The 18976-nt window shown below is 37.9% G+C and overlaps 1 protein-coding gene across 1 annotated transcript in view; it reads left to right on the top strand.

Annotated features, from left to right (window-relative positions):
* Positions 1–6753: 6753 nt before the first annotated feature.
* The window catches only part of NLGN1 (neuroligin 1), a 664965-nt gene continuing 652742 nt past the window's right edge, over positions 6754–18976 (top strand). Inside the window, exon 1 of the mRNA XM_041002949.1 lies at positions 6754–6797. The gene's annotated coding sequence lies outside the window, so the exon portion shown is untranslated. The remainder of the gene's footprint in view (positions 6798–18976) is intronic.

Raw genomic sequence — 18976 nt, 5'->3', positions numbered from 1 at the left:
CACTATTATCCCCCTTCCTTTTCTCCCTACTTTTTAGTATATTTTAGGGGAAAAAAAGCTTGAGGTTTCCCCTTTTTTAATAAAACATCAGTTATTAGCCTGCTAACTTCTAGGGAAATGTTTGGGTATGTCTGAGAGAAAAATACCACCAGGTATAAATCTTAGGGTGATAGGTTGCACAGTTGCAGGATTGCTTTTTATTTCCAGGTCATCACAAATAATTTCACTAACAGAAACAAAAGCAAAACTTGAGACTCAATCATTACACACTGTTTTAGAAATAAAATCTATTCTTAAACATTTGTGGCATAATTCTCCACCTTGATACAAATAATAAAGAGGCAGACTTACATAATCATCGATACATGGATTATAAGTAGATGAGCAGAGACAGATTGAAAGAAAGATCCATTTCTTTAGGAGGTTTTATTTCATGTTACCTTCGTTTCATATGCTAGGAAATGATGGAATTAAGTATTTTGGGACAGGTAGAAGACATTCATTAAATCACTAATTGAACAATAATGAAAATCCAGGCTAGTATTTACTTTTAGTTGTGTAATTAGCATAAAATCCTATTTAGAAATGGAAGTGTACCCACCTCATGTCGGGGAAGTCAATGAGATGGCAATGCCTCTGGGATATAAATAAAACTTTCCTTTCCAGCGTCAACTACAGAACATTAATTTTCATATGGCTTTCCCATAATTAGGTCAAATTTTACTGTAAGTTTTGCTGATGCTGAGAATAGACTCAAATAGACCAATATTCTACAATAAACCCTAATGGATGATACTCAAAAAGATGGTTTTTTTGGTTCAGATTCCTCAATCCCAGAGGAATGCTTAAAATAATGATATGTAATTTTAACTCATCTAGACTATGTTGCAATGGATTCAAATCAATCATAGTATTATATTGCCCATAGTAGCTACAACAATAAACAAATGAACTGTAAAGCTGCTAGGATATCAGTACAAATATTATGTTGTCTCACTTCTATTACAGTAGGATTGAAACTCAAATGAAATATTCTCTACAATAATAATGTTGTATTAGCAGCCAGGATCTTTGAAATGGAAAAAAGAAATTATTTTAGGCAAAGTTCACTAATTAAATAGAAGCATACATTACAAAGAACCCATTTAAAAAGAAAAAAAATCATTAAATATCAGCATAATGACATCAATATTTTGGAAGATTTTCACAGCTCAAAATGACTTAAATTTGTTTTCAAAAATGAGAATTTATTTCTGATCCCAGTGCCCCTAAGAAGAGTCTGTTTCAAAATCTTGCCATTGCAGTTCAACACTGGTGAGGAATCCATACCTTAATACAGCGGTCTCATCAGATAATAACCAGTGTTAACCAGTGTTTTCTTGGTTTCCCTTGCCAGTTGCCAACCCAGGGATGGAAAGATGCATCTGGTAGACTGAGTTCTACTGGTACTGAAATATTATTATCAGTCAAGCGCTTTAAGTAGTGTTTTCTAATTAAGCAGAATTGTGTGAGCAGATTCTTCCCTCTTTATAAACAGCCAACTTCCTGGTACTCAGGCCCTATAATGAGGCATCTTTTTTATTTTTATGCATTTTGTAACTCCCCATTTCCATTCATTTAGACTCAAGTCCTGAGTACTTAATATGAGGCTATAACAGGGGAGTGCTGAAGAGGGTTAAAGAATATTCTTTTTTTCTCCAGTCTTGCTTTAGGAATCTGTTTTACAATATTTTAGTAGTATGCTTGTTTTTCAGACATTGAGTGAAATATTTCACATAATTCCAAACTATTTGTTACCATTCGGAACTTAATTGTTATAATCTGGTCATTTATGTAATTTACCAGCAAAAACATCTTGGTTCATTAAATAAAAACTCCTTTTATAATTAACATTCTCTATTTATTAGTTTGTTAATATGATTCTTTTAGAACTAATCATTTTTTTTTTAGTTTTCTATGCAAATGAAAACCAGAGTTCTAATCTTACAATGGTTTTTACCAGAAACGAGATTTTAGACACATGGACAAATTGGAATTTCCTTTGACATTCTGGTGTAAAACTCATAGCTTTTTATTTCCCATTAATTACAGTAATTTTTTTTCTGCTTTTCCGTCCATTGCATTTTCTGAGAGATTAACAAACCCAACCAGAGAATACATTTGTTTTCTTTTTATACCATTAGTTTTATCTCACCTGATCAGTCATCATTTGCTAGCAAGCATTTGTATAAGGAAGGACACAAATAATAAATAAGTTAATCTCATCTGTAAACTCATCAGAGAAATGGGTTTGTTGTTTTTCTACTGGACCTTCTTTCCCAATCTTTCTATGTCCTACTATCTCTCTTTTTATTCTTTTCATGACCAATTTAACTTTAGGTGCAATCTAATTTTTACTTAACACACTGAAAATGGACCTTTAGTGGTATATTAATATTTTGAAACTGTTGACTTATTAATTCAGAATACCTATCAGCAATTTATAATCAACAAATCATTTATAAATAGCAAAATGAAGGTTTGTAATGATGCTTTGGTTTGAAGTCAGCTCAGCAATGCTGTGGTTCTGGATTGCATACATTATAAAGAAAATTTTGATTTTATTGATGGCTGAGAGTGTATGTCTCAAATCTCTGAATTTCAGAAAGAATGCATCTACCGTTTGCCCTTGTGTGCCCTATCATCAAAGAAAATTAAATTCCCCTCATTTACTTCTTATTATAAAATGGGCTTAATTATTTCCCAAGAACTCTGTTCTGAGTGGTTGGAAATGGATTTTTTGATCATTAGGCATGTTTCCTGAGACTGATACAGGTTGAATAATGTTAACTGCTCTTCTAAGTTTGGGTTCTGTGTAAGTTCTCCCCTAATACTGAACATCTTTTATTTCACATCAATTAGAAAAAGAAAATCTATGAGACCTCTTACACCTTTTCAGCAAAATCCCTTCCGTTTAAATTTACACATATTCTAATTATTTTGGAAGAATCGTCCTTGTAATTCGCCTGGAGCTGCCACAGCTCTGGGAGTTTCTGGTTAACTGGTCACACAGACCGGGGATTACTTGATTGCCTCTCTGCCAGTTTCAGGGGCCCCAGCACTCTTTACAAGATCAAAGGAAAGTACAAGAAAGAGCTAGGTTAGGGTTACAATTTTTTTCCTGTTTCAGACATATTTTTTCTCACTTGAGTTGGTTATTTTTGCTTGCCAGCTAGAAATACTGAGACTCATTGTAGAAAGAAATAAACAGCAATCCATTGCACTTCTGGAAATAGGCATTAATACGGGTTTGTTTTCAATTCACTCATAAACATATTGTGAAATTGTGAACTCCCTGAATGGTTTGTTTTTCACATCAACTTGTACTTAATGTAATTAAAATGTTTAATAATTCTTTATTAGTTCACAGAGATCATCTCCTCTCAATCTTTTAATTAAATATTCCAGGGGTGTTAGCAATTCATATAGTAATAACATAAATATCCAAGTACTCAAGCGGCAGAACAGAGTCCTGCAGATTCAGCTGAGATTCTAAGTAATGTCTTCCTGCTTCCCGCTTCCATTCCTTCTTTCCTTCCCACAGGAGTTAGCTCCTCATCATCACGCATGTTGATATTCTCTTGTATATATGCATGCGCTCAAAAATAGCACACATATAGAAGTATTTTGCATGCTTCAAAACTTTATACATATAAATGCTCTCCTCTTACAGGCATTTTGGCAGCATGAATGGAGAGGTGGGGAGCTCACACTGTATTTTTTTTTTAAATTAATCGCATTATGTGACACAATGTTAAAGGCACTGGGATTCCCCCCACCCCTCCCTGAACCCTCTCCCCATGGTGGATTTCTCCACCTTGCTGCGTTACCACAGTTCAAATTCAGTTGAGATTCTTTCATTGCAAGCATCTACCAAGCATAAAGTCCAGCATCTTATTGTCCAGATAAGTTCAATGGTTTCTTGGGGAGACCATCCCTGGTCTTTGCAATTCACTTAGATTAGCTCAAGTGGCTAAGGCACACTCATTTTTCTTTCTACTGCTGCTAACATTGCTGCATTGTGAATATCCTAAAGAGTTGTTCACTTATTTATCTAAATGTTCTGGCTCTTTAAAAAAAAATTCTGTGGTATTTTTAGTAGAGAGATGGGATTGTAGTACATGAGAATCTTCAATATGTGCTAAAGTGCTTGTTGAAACTGTGAACTGCTATGCACTCTGGTTTCGCCACACATTGGCCAGATTTTCGGTTGGAAATCTGAATTTGTAAATGTCTGTCAATTTTATAACTTATCAGCTATTTCTCTAATAGGGATACTGACTATCATTTTCAGATGCAAATTGGTCATTTAAAATGCACCGTTAGCTCCTTAACCTGCTTTGTTTTCTGTCTGTTTTATGTTTTTTAGTATATATATAAGCAACTTTTTATACTTTTTTTTCTTATATAGTAAACCCTAGCCTTTCTATTTAGCCATAATAACAAAATTTCCTCTAAATTTTGAGTGTTTTCTTTTGCATTTTTTTGATCCTTAACCTTTCTGAAATGGGTACTGGGCCATAATAACAAAATTTCCTCTAAAGTTTGAGTGTTTTCTTTTGCATTTTTTTGATCCTTAACCTTTCTGAAATGGGTACTGGGGGATGAAATAAAGTGGGCACCTAGTATTATCAAACTGTATTATATCAAACTATAGTATATCAATCTAGTATTACAAGAACTACTGTCTGAGCAATTTTGACCTTTCCTCACTGCTTCCTCATGACACCTGTCATTCCATAAACGCTTGTATATATTTCTGGGCCTTCAGTTCTGCTTAGAAGAATTTCTATCCCTGTGAAGAAGTTCCTTGTGCTAGTTACCACCACTTCCCATTAAGACTTAACTGTTTGTATGGAAACTCTCTGAACCTTGCTCTTCAGATTCTATTGACAATTTCTCCACCCTTTGCCCTCAAAATCATGATTTAAAATTAACCTTTCAGATTCCATGAAATACTATAGTGAGATTTTAATAATAATTCCTTGAGTTTCTCAGATTAATTCAGACTATTGAGCTTCCCATCCAAGCACGTGCAAATATGTTGGTTTATGTGAACACACTCAATTATTTTATTAGATAAATTATCCCATGGACCAAACATGATGGCTCCAAATCACACAGCCATTTAATAGCAAAACCGTTGGTAAAAAGACGGTCTCTTGACTCTTTAGCGGCTCATAAGCTAAAAAGATTTAATTATGTAGTTAGTTAAGAAACAAGGTCTCGTGGTCCTTACAGCCAGGGAACCCAGCAGCATGGAAGCAAGTCCAGCTCCCCAGTTCAGGAGGCCCTGGGTCATCAAAGTGCACTCACAGGGCTTGTTGGAGGTGCACGTCCTCAGCCCCTGCCCGAGCCTTCACACCCAGAAGCTGTGTTTTAGGAAGATCTCTAGGCACAAGTTGTGCAAGTTTGTGGAGTCCCGCTCAGCAAGCCAGAATCCAGGGGTTCCAGACCTTGGCTCGGTCTCCCTGAAACCAGGCAGTAATGCAAACAGCAGAGACCTTTAGGTCTTGCTCTATGACAACAGATCTACAGAATGAACATCAAAAATCCAGAATAAGGAAACATTGTCTTAATACTGTAATCAATAATCACATTGTCTTAAAGGAAATAAACTGGTGGGTCCCCCTCCTCCACCAAAGGTAGTATACGTATATTTTGGGAAAGACGGAGGCATCTTTGAACGTCTGTAGTTACGTAGAAAACAAAAAACATTCGTTTTGAAATTGCAGAGACTCCTCCAAACTGGCAGCTTAGCTCCTAACTTCTGTGTGGGGTTGGGGGTGGGGCCAGAGGAAGGAGCATTGGGAAGCAAGAAAACAAACCGAAGCTGACGAGGTTGAACACAGAAGATTCAGACTTTCAGCGCGAAACAAAAAGATCTGACAGTTTATGTCAGGGACCCCACATAGTGTTCATGCCAATCTCGGTTCAATCTCCTTGTTTAATGCTGTAGCAGCCAGTATCTACAGGGCGAGAAAGAAAGGTGAGCGAAGGGGATTGAGAGGGGGGGGAGAAAAAAAGTGCGATTCCTGCAATATCGCCTCGGGCCACTAGGGGTATCTTTGTACCATTTTTCATCCTGCACTGATTTGGAGTGGAAACCTATATTAGGGCAAAGCCAGGGTCCTCGGCATTTTTTGCGAGCAGTGCAACCAGAATCCAAAAAGATTTTTTTTTTTTTAAGGAAAGAAAGAAACTACAGTTCTTTGGGTACCCTCCACGGGGCTATGAAATCGTTCGACTGGACATCGATCCTGGGAATTCATTTTTGAGGTCAATTTCGTATGGAGATAAATCTATTGGATTAGTAGGATTATCTGATTGCAGCTGAAAGAAGTAACGTTGTTTGATCATTTGTATTTCTTGCCTGATGGTCGGATTTACATGGAAGTGGCTTTGGGTCCCCAGGATTCTGGATTGTGGCTGCATCTGGGAAGAAAAAAGGATCAATCGACACGTTTTGAAAGTGCCCATGGGTGAATAAAAAAAGGAGAGGGGTTTTGCCAAACTGAGGTTGCGGCTGCTTAAAGAAGGAAGGAAAAAAAAAAAAAGGCAAGCGTCTAGAATCCTGCAACAAGAATCACTGGGTGCTTTTGAGATTCCCAAAACGAGCATCAAGAAACCGGTAAATACTTTGACCATTTAGGATTTCATTTGAGAGCGAAGTATTGCAGAAACTCAGTCTTTGCATTACTGGAAAGGGACTGAGGGAAGATGAGGGGGGCTCCCTCCGGGCATCTGTCTGGGTGAGGGTAAGTTTGTGGCTGTTTTGTGGAAAGGGGGCTGCCTGCTTTCTGTGCCACTGTGCGCAGGGGGCTGCGGGCGCCCTGTCTGCTACCGCGGAGAGAAGCGGGGATTGTCAAACCACCTCTCGCAGCGCCACAGGGATCGCTGGGGAGCTGCTGTCATCGAGCTCAGAATCCTGCTTTCCTGGCATTGGTGGAGTGGCCAAGCAGCCCTCCAAGCTCTCAACTTTGCCTGGAGAATATCTCCTTTGGGAGATCCCTCCAGGATCTAAGCTTTCTCACGCCGACACTTTGAGGGAAGGGAGCGCTGCCTTGCAAAATCTCCTTTGGGGTGAGATGCCGAAGTGGAAAGCGCTGCTGCTTCGACTGAATGCGGTTTCTCAGGCCGTCTTGCCTTCCAGGGGGAGATTTAATAGGGAGGACTGGCCTTGTTCGTGCTTTGTCGTCGGCTCTCTCTCTCTTTCTTCTGTTCCTTGTCTTGCCATTTCTTTCTCTCGACCAGACACTCAAGGGTTACAGGGTCACTGCAGGAGATTCTGTGCAAGTGGGGACTGGCAGAGCAGGTCTTGCAATTTCCTCGCACGACTTTCCAGAATACAGTTGGAGGTAACTTTGTTCCAGTTGGAGAGTCGATGTTGCAGCCTTTCTGCCCAGGGCTGGGGCTGGGGAGTGCGCCAGGCTGCTGACTGCATTTCTGATGCTTCCGTTGCCCAGTCGGCTTTCAGCACTTACTGGCTGTTCTCTCCATTGAGCCGAGCACTCTGTGCTCATTCCCAGACATTTTCTTGCACCTAAATAGAGGGATTTGCTTTTTTTCTGTAATTTTTAAAATTTTTTATAGCTCCCAAGAAAAGCTTATCTTCACTTGCAGAAAATCAGTTTCAGCAGTCAGCCTTAAGATTTATCGCTCAACTGAATGCCTCTTAGGTGACTTAGGAAACCAAAAGTTGCTTTGGAATCCAGAAAAGCATATCATTAGAAATCAATGCTGAAATCTAAATAGCTTCAGAACAATTGCATCTGAAGAACTCATTTAAGAGATCTATAGAGAAGTGTAAGAAGGTTTATGACATCCCCCTGCCTCACTTTTGCATCCTCCGACACGTTTGAATCATAATTTTAGTTGGCGTTTTCCATGTAAGCCAATGTTACAATTGAAACCCTTAGATCTTCAAATGCACTGGGAGTGAACTGGAGATAATTGTAAAAATATAAAAACAGTGCCTTCTATGCATTTCAGTCTCTTAAAGAGAAATATGAAATATTGTCCAGTGCTTTCTGTTGGCAGATGATAGCCTGGATGCAGATACTGTTGTGTGTGAGCCTTAAAGTCTCCCCCTAAAGTGTGAACCGGTGGAAAGGCAGCTCTTCAATGTCACCGAAGCCTCCACATCCTCCAGTCGTTGTCTCAGGAATCCCAGAGGGAGCACATGTTCTGGTTGCTCAACGATGGGCCCCATCAAACTTTCTTCCTGCATTTGCAGGTGCATGTATGGTTCTTAAACCTAGTTCCGAAGCAGGCATAAGAATCTTGCATTTCCTAGGTGGAGTAACAGAATACAAAACTTTGGACTCCCAAGAATTTTCAAGTGGATAAGAGAGCTCTTCTTTCTTTCTGCAGTCTCTGTGGGAGCTTTTCTAAAAAATTACAAACGTAGCAAGAAATAGTTTTCACAGTCCCAATAGCTAGTTTCAAAAGAAAATCTGAGAGACTGGGCCTGTCTCATTTATGCTTTTTTACGTCACATCGTTCACGTGCAGACTGTAACCATAAAAACAGCTGTGTTGTACGTTGATCCCTTTGGCCACAGATCCAAGGCACACATTCAATAATGTTTAATGTCTCCTTTCAAGTTTAATCATGAAAGCCAGCTAGAAAACACAGAAGAATTAATGATAGTAAATAAATCATGAAGGTGAATAGAAGATGGATTTCTACATCTTGAAGAAACAACTGAGCTGTAAAGGTAGATAAAGAATTTGAAACATGGCAAAGGAGATCTCTTTAAAAATGAATTTCCCTGTTTGCAGCCAGTGAACCCATTTACTGCCTGTACTACAGCCCTGACATGGGAAAGTTAGCTGAGCATGCAGTTATTGTGGCTAGAAATACTTTTGCGTCATGAAATAATTGATGTTATTCCCTCATTCATATTCTTCTTCTCCTTCTTTTTGTGATAGTGAAAAATGAACAGTGGGAACCTCTGACCACTCTTTGTTGTCATCTATTGGAGGACCATGCTTGTTGTCCAAAGCACTTCCTACACAAAACTTCAGAGAACTTTTTGGCAGTAATTCCACTTTAGAAAGCCAGTATCAATGTTATCAAATGTCACACCGTTAAATTTTTAGATATAGCCTTAAGTGAAGAGCAAGGTAGCCAGTTAAATAACTGCTCTCCTAAGTAGAGTAAGCTTAAGAACTGTTGGAAGTTCTAACTCATTCCATTCACTCAGAAAATTAATTGCAGTTTGCTCTATATTTCCGAAATACATGTTTTTCGTCATTAAAAAGAACATGGTGGCCTTGGTCAGCCTTTTAGTTTTGCAGTAGAGTGAACATTTAGGGTACAGGAGGACAATATCTCAATTAGCCCTTAAAATTTCAAGCACAGATTAGAATATGAATAACATAAGATAGGGTTGAATTCTCTAGAGCTTATCACTATGAAAAAAATTGATGTTGTATTTGCTGCAGATTTCTTGACAGCTGCACCTAACCCTCAAAATACTTCTGTGTGTTCTAACCAAAGAAAGCTAACATGTTCTGCTCAAGTTCCCTTCTAGGAATTTAAGCAGATTAATAACATTCAGTGTCATTTTACCTTGGCTGATTCTTAAGTGAAATGACTGCATATCCTTAATAGAATGAAAATACAAATGACAGTTCTTGGTAAAATTTATCATTTGATATCCCAAAGTATAAATCTTCCATCTCTTTTTGTTTCATCAGTAAGTGTAACACAAAACAAAATGAAACCAACTTTTAGTGAATTAAAATGTGAAAAAATAGTATCAGTAATTTTAAAAATTTAGTTTAATTACTTCAATATACAAAACATTAAATAACAAAGATCGAACTAGTGTGTGCTCATAAATAGCTAGCATAGCCTTTTGGATACCTTTTAAAACATAATTGAAAACATTTGTATTCACCTCTTATTTCTGAATTTCAATAAACCACACGGTTTTCTAAGAAAAATGGTTACTTAGCAGTAGTAAGTCAGGTTGGTTGCTATTGTTCTGTTATAAATAAAATGAGTTTGATAGTGTGAATTTTTGCTATGTAACTATAAAAATGTGAATCATTGCTTTTAATACCCCCTGACTCTTCTCCTCCCTCCAAAAAAGTAAAAGAAAACAGAATTCTACTTATCTATTTGTGAAGCAGTGTGGAAAAAACAGCTGCCAACTCTAAGCTAAACTGAAGGCAGAACTTGTAAGTCACCCAGGAATTAGATATCACTAGATATTAAACTTTTGAGGGATTTTGGTATGAATTCTTTTTGTAGTAGTCCATATAATCTGTTCTGTGTGTATTTCCATGGCATATTAGAGAAATCTAGTCAATGGCAGAAGTCTTTACTGGTCCCATTACTGCAGACTTTACAGAGCAGAGATGTGTCAGCATATCGGCCTTACCAGTACTGCCTCTTTTGTGTGAAGGCTTGTGGGCCTTGCACACACTCTCTCATCCTGACACTCAGAAAATGTTCATATCCCCATATTTATTATTTAATTTTCTTCCTGTATATAGCAACAGTATGCTTCAATACATGAATGTGTAGCCAAAAAAATGATAAGTAAGCATGAATGGGACTAATGAGTTTTAATAATATATAAAGTAGGGACTGCTAAAGAAAGTTTAATTAAGAAAAACAAGTTAAGCATGAAATTCATTTTGGAACAACTTCAACTGAAGTTGCTACTGCAGATGTAAAATCAAAAACCACGAGATGCATCATACGAAATAAAGTTCCAGGCTGAAACTAGAGTTATTTAATGCATTTGACATTTTGGGACTCAGATTTAAGTTGATATGCTTAGATGTGACTTATGAAATATGTAGAAGAAGACTTTTTAAATACAGTATTCTCACTTTTCCCTGGATTTTGAGCAATTTTAGTTTAGTGCTTGAACTACATATCCAGCTATGTGTTTTTGTACATAATATCAACTCTCTTGGGACAGGCCACACTGTGTTCTTCCTTTTTTTTTTTCTGTAGCCTACTTAGTAAAGTTACAATTAAGAGTTCTCTGCTATACTCCTATCATTCTTTTGCAGTCGCTGTGGGTGGTGCTTCAATAAGATAACTGTGTTTGTCAATTAACCGGTACCTATAATTTGCATATTTTTAGACAATTTAGAATATAGACTTATTTACTTACCTGAATTCTTATTCAACATGGCAAATATGAGTGTGAGCTGAATAGATAACACAGGATGAGTGTTTTCTTGCAATGAGCCTTTCTTTCTCTTTGCTTGTATCTAAAAACTATGTTCTGAAGGGTTTGAAGAATTCAACTAGTTATATGAAGACATATGTATAGTCCGCAACAACTGCCTTTTGTTAGCCATTCAGTTAGTGCATCAATTTGCTCTTTATACAGGTGTCTGGCATCAATTATATGCAACACCAATGATTTATTTTCCATTATTTGTACATCCACTTAACGTTAGTCTTCAGAAGGAAAAGAGCTTGATTGTAGTATGCTGCAATAAATTGGAAGTTGGTTTTTTTTTTAATTAATGTATTTATTTTTTCAAAGGCAAATTTACAGAGAGAAGGAGATACAGAGAGATCTTCCATTCCCTGGTTCACTCCCCTAATAGCCACAGTGGCCGGGCTCAGCCAATCCAAAACCAAGAGGTAAAGCTTCTTCTGGATCCCCACGCGGCTGTAGGGGCTCAAGGTGTTGGCCCAACCACTACCCCTTTCCCAGGCCACAAACAGGGAGCTGGGTGTGAAATGGGACCATTGGGTCACAAACAGGCACCTGGGAAGCTGGCACCACAGGGAGAGGATGAGCAGACATGCGGCCACACCAGCCCCTGTTTTTTGCTTCCCTAAACAGTCCTGGTAAATACTTTCATGTCTTATGGAATGCTCACTATGCATGGGCATTTAATGTGGCTCAACATGAAATCAAGAAATATTCATTTCATTAAAAAGCCAAGTTCAGTTATCATGAATAGAGTTCCCACAGACAACCACCCCTCACATGACAAAATGGAACAAGAAAACCATGATTGTGACATGTGCTATTGACCACGAATGTCACAATATTCAAATAATACTCAAACCCTTCAGTTAGCCATAGTGCTAAAAAGAATGAAGTTCTACTTTGCAGCCATTATGTTTCAAGTCAGTGCAGCTGTCATTGTAAATTTAAATCTGTATTTCTTAGATGTCCACAAACTTAACACACAAGAGACAACATTACTTATCCTTTTTAGTATGAGAAAAAAGTTACCACTTTCATTACCTTTTTATCTCTGACAAAGATTTTACCATATGTAATAGTACAAGATCGATGCCAAAAGTTTCAGTGAGAGCTGTAGTCTTTAATGACAATATGTGAGGAAGAAACTATTTTTACATACTAAAAAATAGGAGACTGCTATTGCTGTCTGTATCCTTCATGATGGCAGAGCTTTGATTTCCTTTGTTCAAGGCTTCATATATTTTGCTACTGTACCTAGAAATGTGCCTGGTACATGATTTGCGGTAAATATTTCTTGAATGAGAATGGAAATCTTATTTTTAGACTTGGATTTTGATGAGTAAACATATGCTATGTTAACTAGTATTTGAGCTTTACATTTTTGGTTTTTTAAAACATGCATTCAGGAGTTACTTAAATTGACAAATATTTTGAAGCGAAAATGATATTCCCAAAGTAGCATGGATTATAATCACAAGATTGAATTTTAATCAAAATAGATATGCATGATAACTTTTTAGTGATCTTTGTTTATAGAGCTTATTTTGATAAATTACTTAAAGATCCTCAAAAGGATTATTGGATTATTTCTGCTATAATTTACATATAGATCCATTAAAGATTTTTTTTTTTCTACCATGTGACAACTTAAGGGAATTAAGAGTTACTAAAAGTTATTTCAAACAGTTGCAAAACGGACACTAAAGATAATATTTATAATATTTGTTAGGAGTTTAACTGTTACATGAGCTGTTTCTTTTTGCTACCATTTTATAATTGCAGGCTTTCTATTCTTCAATTTGTTGTAAAGATTTTATTCACTTAACACCAGTTTGTCTACCTGCATATTTAAATTCTTGGTAATATTCCTTTCATTTATATCAGCCCAGCAAAATGAGCCACGAACAGAGCATTCTTTTGAATTTGGTCATTGTTATTACTACTGAAGAAATTGTACTATGAGGGAAAATTAAAACTGTGATTAGCCAAAGGAGATGTCTAGAGTGATATGGCACCGCATTCGGGGCCACTGGTTGAATTCTCAGCCAGGTCAGGAGAAACAGGAAGGCACGTTTTGTTCTCTGATGCTTTACGTCAAAGGAGTTGGTGGTATTAGTCTAGTGCCTAGCAGACAGTTACGCCTTAAACAATAGTCACCATAGTATTTGCCAATTCCAGCAGAAGCCTGGGACTGAATGCACACAAAGGTTTCAGTACGCTCTCTCTACTAATCATCCCCCAGGGGGTCAAGATTGACATACGCGGGCACAGGGCCAGGCACGGAGATCCAGTGCTACATCTGCCAGAGCAGGAGCTATTCTCTGGCAACAAGGGATTTTCTTTTTTTTTTAAAAGAGGACTTTAATTAAGAAGAGCACCAGGAATGGCAGTTCTCTAGTCTTCCCAGCACCAGCATCAGGCAAGAAAAAAAAAAAAGCTTTAAGAGTAAAATAAGAATGTAGTTCCACTCTGAGTGCTAGCCTCTCTATAAAGATACTGGCAGGCATAATTAAGTTGCTTCTGGAAGCAATGACTTGTGACCCAAAGGTGGCCCCTTTCAGACAAAAGCATCAATTTAATATCAAGAGAAGTAATCAGCTCTACCTGGCTGTCTTTCCTGAGCTCTTGAGTGATTATTCATTTTCTTATGTGGGATCACGGGGTCACCAATTGGTTTTAAAAACATGTCCTGCAGTATTTTACATAGACATTAAAACTATGGCCCGTGACTTTTGGAAAAGCATCCCGTCTTATCGATTCTTGCACCTCTCACTCTCATCACCTCCCTTCTCATTCGGAAGTCAGGACAGACTTCGAAGTAGATTCTAGATTTAACTGTTAATATTTGGATGACCTGCCTGAGAGTAGCTTCGGAGTAAATAGAAAGTAAAACTTACATGGTTCATTTAAAATGGATTTTTTAAACCACTCCCCTATTGCAGTTAAAAAAAATTCTGCAATATTGAGGCATTTGTTGTAATGATAGTTATAACACATACACACACTTGTGTACTATGCAAGCAAATGCTGTCACTTTGATTTATTTTTCTTTGTGTCGTCATAAAATCTGTTAAGGCATCTTTGAATCCCATCCCATTTATGATGTGCAATGTAAAAATCAGTCCTATGAGGCACCTACACGTCTCCTGCCTCCAGAAGAGTTCAGGCATCATAGATGGATAAACATTATCTGAAGGATATGATAATTGGTGAAAAATGATATATGTGAATAGGTCATTCATCCAAGAAATATTATTTAAAGATTGACAATGGAATACATTGTCTTGGTTGTGGCTATTAGAATACAATAATTTGAGCTTGGGGCGATAGCATAGTGGTTAAAGTCCTCACTTTGCACGCGCCCAGGATCCCATCTGGGCCCTGGTTCTAATCCCAGCGACTCGCTTCCCATCCAGCTGGCTGTCTGTGGCCTGGGAAAACAGTCGAGGATGGCCCAAAGCTTTGGGATCCTGCACCTGTGTGGGAAACCTGGAAGAGGCTCCTGGCTTTGAATTGGCTCAGCTCTAGCTCTTGTGGTCACTTGGGGAGTGAACAATCAGATGAAAACTCTTCCTCTCTGTCTCTCCCCCTCTCCGCCTTTCCAATAAGAATAAATAAATCTTTTTTTTTAAATCCAATAATTTTAAGGAAATAACATAATTATTTGGAAGATTAAGACTAATCTGATTGTTTCATTTCTGTGATCACAATTGTAAGAAGACTTGAAATTCATCCGCTCAGCCCTCAAATTGGTTACACTTTGTTGAGTTGCAGTGGCTTTGTGCTCTGTTTTGATGCTTTGACGTCTCTCAAGTCTCACTGGTGTCTTCAGAGAGATCCATCTTGTACAGCAGTTGGATTTCCAGGTGTCTATCAGACATAGGTTGTTCCTGAGACATCACCATCTAAGTACTCACTCTTCAGAACCTAGGTTACAGATCATTCGCTCAGAAAGAACTTTCTTCCCACTTCCCAAGCTTATTATCATACATTTGGAGTATATTGTGTGATCTTTCCTGGTGTCGCTTTTATAACCTTGAGTAACTGATGTGACACATAGTTTTTCCTCCTAAACTGAACTTTGGTCTCCATGAAAATCGGTCCTGTCTTGTATATGTTAGCCTCTCTAATGCTTGACAGTAACTAGTTTCAAGACGTAAGAATAAAGATGGTTCCTAGGTTACAAATAAGAAGCACAGCAGTTGAGCTGTAAAAATGGCATTTTGGGAGTTCTAAGAAAGCAGTATTTTCGTGAATAGAAGGATCATTGAAGAAAGTACTAAATTTTAAGATAGGTCTTTAGTAATCACTGGGGTCACTCCAGGCAAAAACTGATGGAAATAGGGTTATCCATGGTGCAGACTTTGCTGTCAAGTCAGACCCAATTCAGCCAGTGCTGCCCCCACTACTGCGTGCTGCCTTCCATTAGTATTGTTTATTCACAAAGATAGCTTGTTCCCAGGGAGACACTCTGGCATAATCATGCTTCATTCTTACTCTAAGAAACAAGCAAGCGAGCAAACAAACACAAAACTCCTTTTTTTTGTTAACTTTTTCCCCCTGTTACTTTTTAGAGTTAGCTTGCTTTGGCTCAGCAATAGTCTTATATGCTATCGTTGTCTTGCCATCTTTGGAGCAGTGGGATAGCCCAAGGGGGAGTGGAAACTGTTGCAACTCATCCACCCTCCTCTCAGAAGCAACCAGGGGGTGAGTTGGAGAGGACCTAAGGTTTCTCTTTATAGTCTGTTAATTCCTTTGTCCAATATCCTTCTATTTGTGGATGCTTGATACCTTCATAAACTGTACTCACGCTTTATTTGAATAATGTCTCTGTAGCTTTGTCTTTCTGACTTCAATTAAATTATCTGCTGTAAGAAGATGATAACGATCTCTACCTCATGATATTTAGAGACAAATGAGATAATGCGGCTATAGCCATGTTTACCCTAGTATATTGGTACATTGCTAATTTGGTGCTTGCCATTAATCTCGTTATTGCATAATGATGGTCATGGAAGAATCTCCTGTTGTCACATCATTTCTCAGTGGCTCCATGTGGATACGGCCACAGTGTTTAACATAGCGCCATGTAAATATGATAAAGGTCTTAGAATTTTATATTCTGAACTCAAAATCGTTGGGCCTAAATCACTAATATTTTCTCCTTCTAGTCTCTGGCTCTTCTTGTGTGCCTTTTCAGAATTTGTTTATGTATTCAACAGCAGAATTTCCATTTCTTTTCATAACTTTGCATCTGGGCATTCAACTAGTCTTGCCTTCCTTATCAATAGTGCTGATTTCTGTTATTTGGTCTGTGTCCCTGATTAAGATAAGTTACTAGAAAAAGTCGCAAGACCACGTGGTTTGGGCCTGCTCTGTTTTTTCCCTGCTAACAATCTCAAGCAAGCCGAGCAGCCAGCCGCCTCCTGCTCCCTCCGGTGGGTGTCCTGTGCGTTTTGATCTCATCAGATCTTTAATCTGAGCATCTGGATCAGCATAAATTGTTAGAGAGTAATGTTGTATGTTTCGTAAAGATTCGGGGCTTGCATGTTGGAGTTAGGCAGTCTGTTTCTTAAATCTATCATTCTGCTTGGATTTGTTGCCTTGGGAAAGTTATTTAACTACCTGAAGCTCATTTTCTTCACCTCAAATAAGATTAGTGGGCTTACAAATCTGTTATGGGAACTGAATGTGGCATCATGTGAATTGTGTTGAACAGGGATCGGTGAGTAGCTGTTAATCTATAAAATCATGTGCATTTGTTATCATTTTCACCTAAGTGCGAATGACTACAGCTGATACTTCAAACTGCGGATGTCAAATTGCTTCTGCTTCCTTCTCTGCCAACACATTCAGTAAATTAATGGTAATACTCATCTCTTTGATCACACGATCTGTATTTTTGATAACTTAACCATGAAAAACCTACCATCTATCTGTACAGGCCCACTCAGCTGTGGCCATCAGCAGATTTCAAACCATGCGCCGAAATTGGCATTAAAACAAGGTTAGAAATAAATTCCATATTTTTTGGAGGTCTGTGTTATAAATCCTGATGCCTCTATTGACTCTTTCATTAATATCTCAGGACAGAGATTTGATATTCTTAGGATACAGCTCATAGCTTATGAAATGGACATAAATCCATATTTAAAGGCAGCTTCTTGATGTGGAAGTATTTTTGTCAGATTTTATTATATGTGGTTAACTCTCCATTGTTTTTTAATCTTTTAGCTGACAGAGAACTTGTACTAAAGCTGAAGGTTTTTCTTCTGCGCTTCCTTTATTCTTAGGATCGCCTTACTAGTCTTGCCTTTAATCCACATTTATCTTGCCAAGGAAACTTCATACAGTACCCAACTGTGTGAAGCATGCTTTAGTTTCAACTTAATACAAGTGTGTAAGTCTATACATAAATGATATAGACTCCAAAATTACACATTGAAAATGCCACTTCTGGCAGTAAACCATCTGTATGAAAGAACCGGCCACCTTTCTTAAGTGCTTCATCACAAAACCGTGTGCATACACTCATATGAAATACTAGCAAAATTCAATTTCTTCCTCTTTTGGTTTCATGTAGTTCAACTATTTACTTCCTCACCTCACTTGATCATCATTGGTGGGGTGTGAACACAATGCTTGTGTGATCCGTGCTCTACAGTACTGCCAGTTTAAATTTCCCTGTGAATGAATTTGATTAAGCCCTTTCCTGGATACAGATGTTTAATGATTTTTCATCCCTCAGTGAATAAAATCCAAACATTTTAGCCTCTTCTTCAAAGACTTGCTTGATTTGGCTCTCACTGCTGTTCAAACCTCACTACTCAAGGGTCATCGTAAAAGGACTCTGTGTTCTAGCCAAACTAGGCTGTGCATTCCCTAAATAAGGCATTTTATTTCCCTTATGTCATAAGTCATATTTCGCACAAAGAATAAGGCATTTAGATTGAGGTTTGTGTGTGTACAAATTCTATCGGGATGTACCACAAAGGGCAATACTTGCAAGAAAGTGAGAGATGCTGAATTAACTCCTCCTTCTGCCAGTTTGCACTCTAGCCATGTAGCTTGGAGTGGCTCCTCTAAGTTGTTATTCTATCATCATGAATGTTTGCACTAATTATTTACTCATTGAGATGCATCCAAAAGTCCCTCTGATTCATGAATTCTTTTCTAGCCATTTACCTGGAGGTTGATCTGTCCCTTCTTTGAGAGTCAAAAAACGTCTTGCATGACTGTATTATCATATGTTTATTCATCACATTGGAATTGCTTAGTTTGTGAGTTACACATTCATGGCTTGAAGTGTTCCTTTAGTTGCTGAAGGAACCCAAATAGTTCATCGATATTGGACAGCAGCCTAATAGGCATAGAATATAGGGGAATAGATGGCAGTAACCAGAGGGGAAGAATAATGCATTACACAGTCTTGAGAATGTCATGCTCATAACTTTTTGTTCTCCCATTGTCAGGCTGCACAGGACTCTCTGTGCCTGAAAGTCCTAAACCATAACCAGCGTGAAACACTTCAATACAGGAAGCCGCAGATCTGCAGGTGGTCATGTTCTGTTGCAGTGAGCTGGTCCTCTAGATACATTTCAGCTACAGAGCCAGTCTCAGCCATTGAAAACAGTCACACAGTTATTATTAAATCAAATCATTTGTTAAATTGTCATTACTACATCAAATTAGCGAGTACAGTTATCATTAGTAAGCATTATTGACAACTGATGTGAAATG

This window comes from Ochotona curzoniae, unplaced genomic scaffold (genome assembly GCF_017591425.1).
Source record: "Ochotona curzoniae isolate NIBS_2020 unplaced genomic scaffold, NIBS_Ocur_1.0 scaffold_2587, whole genome shotgun sequence".
Taxonomy (NCBI): domain Eukaryota; kingdom Metazoa; phylum Chordata; class Mammalia; order Lagomorpha; family Ochotonidae; genus Ochotona; species Ochotona curzoniae.
The sequence above is the reverse complement of the archived record's forward strand: the minus strand, read 5'-3'. Positions and strand labels throughout refer to the sequence as shown.